We start from the raw sequence: 5610 nt of genomic DNA on the forward strand, positions 1-5610 counted from the left end.
GCCGGTAAATTGCACAGGAGATGGCTCATTTTTCTCCCATTGAGCAGTTGGTGGATTCAAGCCACTTACATTTGGTTTGGCAATACAACTCCTTGCCACTAGTCTATAGCACTCCCAGTGTTGTCATCTATAAAACTTGGTAATAACGCTTACTTGCAGAGTTTAGGCGTCTATATCGTAAGTAATTTCCCCACAAACTTCTCAGTTTTCTAGGAAGTGAGTCTTTCATAGTAGAACAAAATATTTTTATTGGCCTTTCTCTAAAAATCACAGGAAAATGCATAACTTTTTTCAGACAATGGCTTTCATGAAACTATTTGTAATATTGTTGCAAAATAATGCTTTATCTAGAAAGCAAAACATTATAAATCTATTTGCCTGCGTGAAAACGTGGGGAAAGTTTTGTAAAGAGTTTTGTTTCACTTTATTGCAGCACAAGTATTTAATACACATATTATTTCTAAATTTTTTTTGCAAAATTACATCATTTTATATATTATTACTAAAATTTTAACTCTACCCTTAAAAGGACATATAAAAATGGTAAATTAATAATGAATAGTGAATTTATAAATTATGTTGATATTGTTAGGTATAGTAGAGTCAGTTCTGACAAATAGCCCTAAGCACAACAGTCCTAAATCTTGCCTGAACCTGTGCTATCCTCATAATCATCACTGTTCGTTGTTGTGGTCACCATGTCAATCTGTCTCACTAAGTTTCTTCCTCTCTCTGATCCACTGCTTTTCAAAGCACAATTTCCTTCTCCATGAACTTATCTATTCTGTAACATGCCCAAAATACATGAGACAAAGTATCACCATCCTTAACTCTATGGAGCACATTGGCTGCACTTCATCTAAGAAAGATTTGTGCATCCTTTTGGCAGTCCGTGGTAAACTCACCATTCTTCACCAACACAATTCAAAGACATCAATTCTTTTTCCATTTTCCTTATTTACTGGACCAATTTTCACAAACATATGAAAAATTGAAAATATCACAACTTGGATCAGTGCACCTTAGTCTTTAAATTTACATCCTTGCTTTTTGGACTTTGAAGTGGTCCTTTACAGTAGAGTGTTGTTAACATACTTTCAAGTCACCTACAACCCACAGCAACCTTATGAACAACAGATCTGAACCTTGCCTTATCCTGTACCATCCTCACAGTCTCTTATATGCTCGAGCCCTTTGCTACAGTCATTGTGTCAATCCTGGTTTTTGCAGGTGTTCCTCTATTTCCCTGATCCTTTCCAAGGATGATAGCCTGTTTCAAGGACTGATAACATGACTAAGTTTCATCATCCATGCCTCTAAGAAACACTCTGGTTGTACATCTTCCAAGTGATCTGTTTGCTCTTTTGAAAGTCCATGGGATATCCAGGACCCTTATTCAACAAAATTCTAAGGCATGATTTTTTTTTCTGCTATCCTTATTCACTGTTCGACTTTCAGATGTATATTAAGTAATGGAAAAGATTATGACTTGAATCAGATGCATCTAAGTCTTTAAATTGACATAATTTCTCTTTTTGCTCTTTGGAGAGGTCCTTGGCAGATTTTCTCAATGCAAAGTGTCTTTTGATAACTTGACTGCTGTTCCCATGGCTGTTGATTGTGGATTCAAGTAATATGAAATCACAGATAAAGAAATTAAACCTTTTCTCCATCTATTCAGTGCCAACAATTTTTGTTTTCTTGATGTTGAAATATAATCCATATTGACTTCATTCTTTGATCTTCTGTAGCAAACATTTCAAGTCCTCTTCATTTTCAGTAAGCAAGGTTGTGTCATCTGCATAATGCAGGTTGCTGCTGACTCTTCCTCTAAACCTGATGTTGTATTCTTCATATAATCTAGCTTCTCAAATTATTTGTTCAGCATACAAATGGAATAAATAGGAAGAAAGGCTACACACATTTCCTGGTTTTAAATCATGAAGTATTCCCTTGTTCTGTTTGAACAACAGCTCTTGGTCTAAGTTTCACATGAGCACAGTTAAGTGTTCTGAGATTCCCATTTTTCTCTATGTTAGCCATAATTTGTTATGATCCACAAAGTTAAATGTCTTTGCATAGTCAATAAAACCCAGTAAGCATCATTCTGGTATTCCCTGCTTTCAGTCAAGATCTATCTAGCACAAGCATTTGTGTCATAGCCTCTTCTGAATGCAATATTTTGCTTGGATGTGATATCTGATATTGTTTGATAATTTCCACATTCTGTTGGATCACTTTTCTCGATAATTAGGAAAATACAGATCTCTTCCAGACAGTTGGTCAGGTAGCTTTCTTCCCAATTTCTTGACATAGACAAGTGAACACATCCAGGGCTGAATCTGTTTGTTGAAATATGCCAAATGGCATTCCATCAATTCCTGAGGATTTTTTTCAATGCATTCAGTGGACCTTGAACACCGTCTTTCATTATCATTTGCTATTGTTCATATGCTACTTCCTGAAATGGTTCTGTGTCAACCTATACTTTTTGGTACAGTGGTTCTGGGTCTTCCTTCCATCTTGTTTTTCTGTTTCCTGAATCATTCAATATTCTCCCCACAAAATTCTTCAGTATTGCAACTCAAGGCTCGAATTTGTTCTTTAGTTCTTCAGCATGAGGAATGTCAAGCATGTTCTTTCTTTTTGGATTTCAACTCCAACTCTTTGCACATTTTATTTTAATACTTTGCTTTGGCTTCTCAAGCTGTCCTTGGAAATTTTCTGTTCATTTCTTTAACCTCAACGTTCCTTCCTTTTGTTTTCACCTTTCTGCATTCTTGTAATATGTTTAGAGTCTCTTCTGACATCTATTTTTATCCTCCCTTTCTCCCGTTTTTTAATGGACCTTTTGCTTTCTTCATGGATGATATCCTTGATGTCACTCTACAACTCAACTAGCCTTTGATTATCTGTGTTCAACACATCAAATTTATTCTTGAGGTAATTTTTTTCTCGTTCTCTTTTTTTTAATACTAGTTTATTTACAAAATTCAAGTACATTGTTTTTCAGACCAGATTCTTCCAATTTCCCTCACTGAGGTGATTTTTAAATTCAAATGGGATAGACTCAAGGTCGTGGTTTAGTTCTTGTAGATTTCATTTTCTTCAACTTCAAACTTGCATATGAGTAATTGATGATCTATTCCAGAATCAACCCCCTGGCTTTGTTTCAACTGCTGATAGTGTGCTTTTCAATTTACTTTTCTCACAAATTTAGTCAAATTGATTCCTGCAGATTGCCCAATGCAATGCATCTTTAGATTTCCTAACTGTTATTGCTTCCATAAGTGTTGATTGTGGAACTAAGATGAATTAATGCATTGACAGCTTTAATAATTTCTCCATCTATCATGAAGTTGGGAGGGAGGAGGGACAGCACAAGAGAAGAAGACCCTGGATGAAATGGACCAATTCAGTGATTGGGGTAATGTTAGTAGGTGTGTCAGAGACAGTGAAGTTGGCACAGGATAGAGTAGGGCTTAGGGCTCTTTTACATAGGGTCACTATGAGTAGCAAGCAACTCGATTGCACATAACAATAACAACAACAACATCATGAAGTTGCTTATTGCTCCAGCTGTGGCAATTTTTGTTTTCTTGAAGTTGAATTATAATCCATACTGACCATACTGAAGGATATAGTCTTTCTACTTCTTCAATAAGTGCTTTAAGTCTTCAGTCTCTGAAAGCGAGGTTGTGTTATCTGGAAGTTTATGAGTTTTCATTCAATTCTGGTGTCACACTCTTTTGCTTATAGTCATTTCCTCCAATTGTTTGTTCCTTCCTCAATGCTTTCTAGTCAGAACTAACGCCTAGCTGACCCTCCAGACAATTTTCAGAGACTTTAAGTTACACAAGAGGAGAATGCCCATCTTTCTACCTAGAGCAGCTGATGAATTTGAATTATCTGCCTTTGGGTTGGGAATCCAACTGCTTACTCACTTGGCCACCAGACCTATTTGTATTTACTCAACAATTGAGTAAGTATGGTGAAAAGATACAACCCTGACATACATTTTATTTTATTTTATTTTATTTTATTTTATTTTATTTTGCATCAAGCAGTATTCCCCTTGTTGTGTTTGAATGACTGCCTCTTGATCCATGCACTGGTTTCACAAAAGCAAAATAAAATGGTTTTGAGTTCCTATTATTCTCCAGGTTATCTATAGTTTGTTATGATCCACAAAGCCGAATGCTTATGCTTAGCCAATGGAACACAAGTAAATATTATGGTATTCTCTGATTTCTGCCAAGATCCATATGACACCGGCAGTGATTTCCCTGGTTCCAAAGTCTCTTCTGAATTCAGCCTGAATATGTGACAGTGTCTTGCCAATGTAATGTCATTTAAAAAAATAATCTTCAGCAAGATTTTACTTAGGTATGATACTAACTTTATTGTGCAATCGTATCTACATTCTACTGGATCAATTTTTTTTTAAATGTAAACAAATATGAATGCTTTCCAGTCAATTGGTCCAAATTTTTGAGCACAGAGAAAGGAACACATTTAAGTACTGCACTTGTGTTTTGTGTTGTTGTTTTCTCTGAACAATAACTTTGGTCATTTTGTATACAACTAGAACTCTGGGAATTCAAAATTAACATCCTTGCTCGTGGACTTCGTATACACACCAGGAGAAGTTTCAAAGTTATGTTCTACATTATTCTGCTGTACTTTTTCTAAATGGACCTTTATAAGCCAGCTGCCACCCAGTTTTATAGGGACTCTCTTGCCCACATTTCACTGGAAAGACCAAGTCTTCAAGGACTTCATTATGCACAGTTGTAAAGGTGTTTCTTTTTTGTTTGTTTGTTTCTTTTTTTTTTTTTTTGTGCGACTTTTCTGAGTTGGTTTGGGCAGAATCCTCCTCTGAACAATAAAGACAACTTGCTTTCCACTGAACTTTTTCTCCAGTCCATATACTAAATGGACTTGGGTTTTCTGCAAAGATTTCAATTGAGAAACAGGTAAAAATGTAATAACAATTTTCTGACCAGCATATATTTCAATTTCCTTAGCTGCAGTCATATTCAGCTCCCTTAATTGAGCCATAAGGTCTGAGCTCATCTCCAGCTCGAGAAGAGCCTGAGAGATGCTACACTCGAATTCATCTGGATTTTCACCATTGAGCTTCACAATCTTCATGCTTGAGCTGAACATGGCCTTTTTCATGCTGAGTACCAGTCTAGGAAGAAGGCTGCACTTGTTTGATGAAATATTTCAATGGCTATTCCCTCAATTCTCAGAACTCCTTTCACTCCCAATGCTGTCAGTATAGCTTAGACTTCTTCTTTCAGTACCATCAGTATGTGATTATATGCTACTTTCTGAAACAGTTCCATGTTTTGGTTTAGTATTCCTTCTACCATCTTCTGATCTTCCTGTATCATTCAATAATTTTCCCATGGAATCCATTAGTATTATAATTCAAAGTTTTAATTAACACCACACACCCCCCCCGCCCCACCTTCACACCTTCAGTTCTTTCAGCTTGAGGAGTTCTGAGAGTATTCTTCCCTTTTGGCTTTCTAACTCAAGGTCTGCACATTTTGTTACTTTTTTTTTTAACTTCTCAAACTTCCCTTTGAAATCTGTTCAGCT

At 36.1% G+C, this 5610-nt stretch overlaps 1 pseudogene; it reads right to left on the reverse strand.

The window, feature by feature from the left end:
* Positions 1-4584: 4584 nt before the first annotated feature.
* On the reverse strand, positions 4585-5169 carry LOC102852340 (annotated as a pseudogene).
* Between the last annotated feature and the right edge of the window lie 441 nt (positions 5170-5610).

This window comes from Elephantulus edwardii, unplaced genomic scaffold (genome assembly GCF_000299155.1).
Source record: "Elephantulus edwardii isolate Elephantulus edwardi_28Jun2011 unplaced genomic scaffold, EleEdw1.0 scaffold00298, whole genome shotgun sequence".
In the NCBI taxonomy this organism is placed as follows: Eukaryota; Metazoa; Chordata; class Mammalia; order Macroscelidea; family Macroscelididae; genus Elephantulus; species Elephantulus edwardii.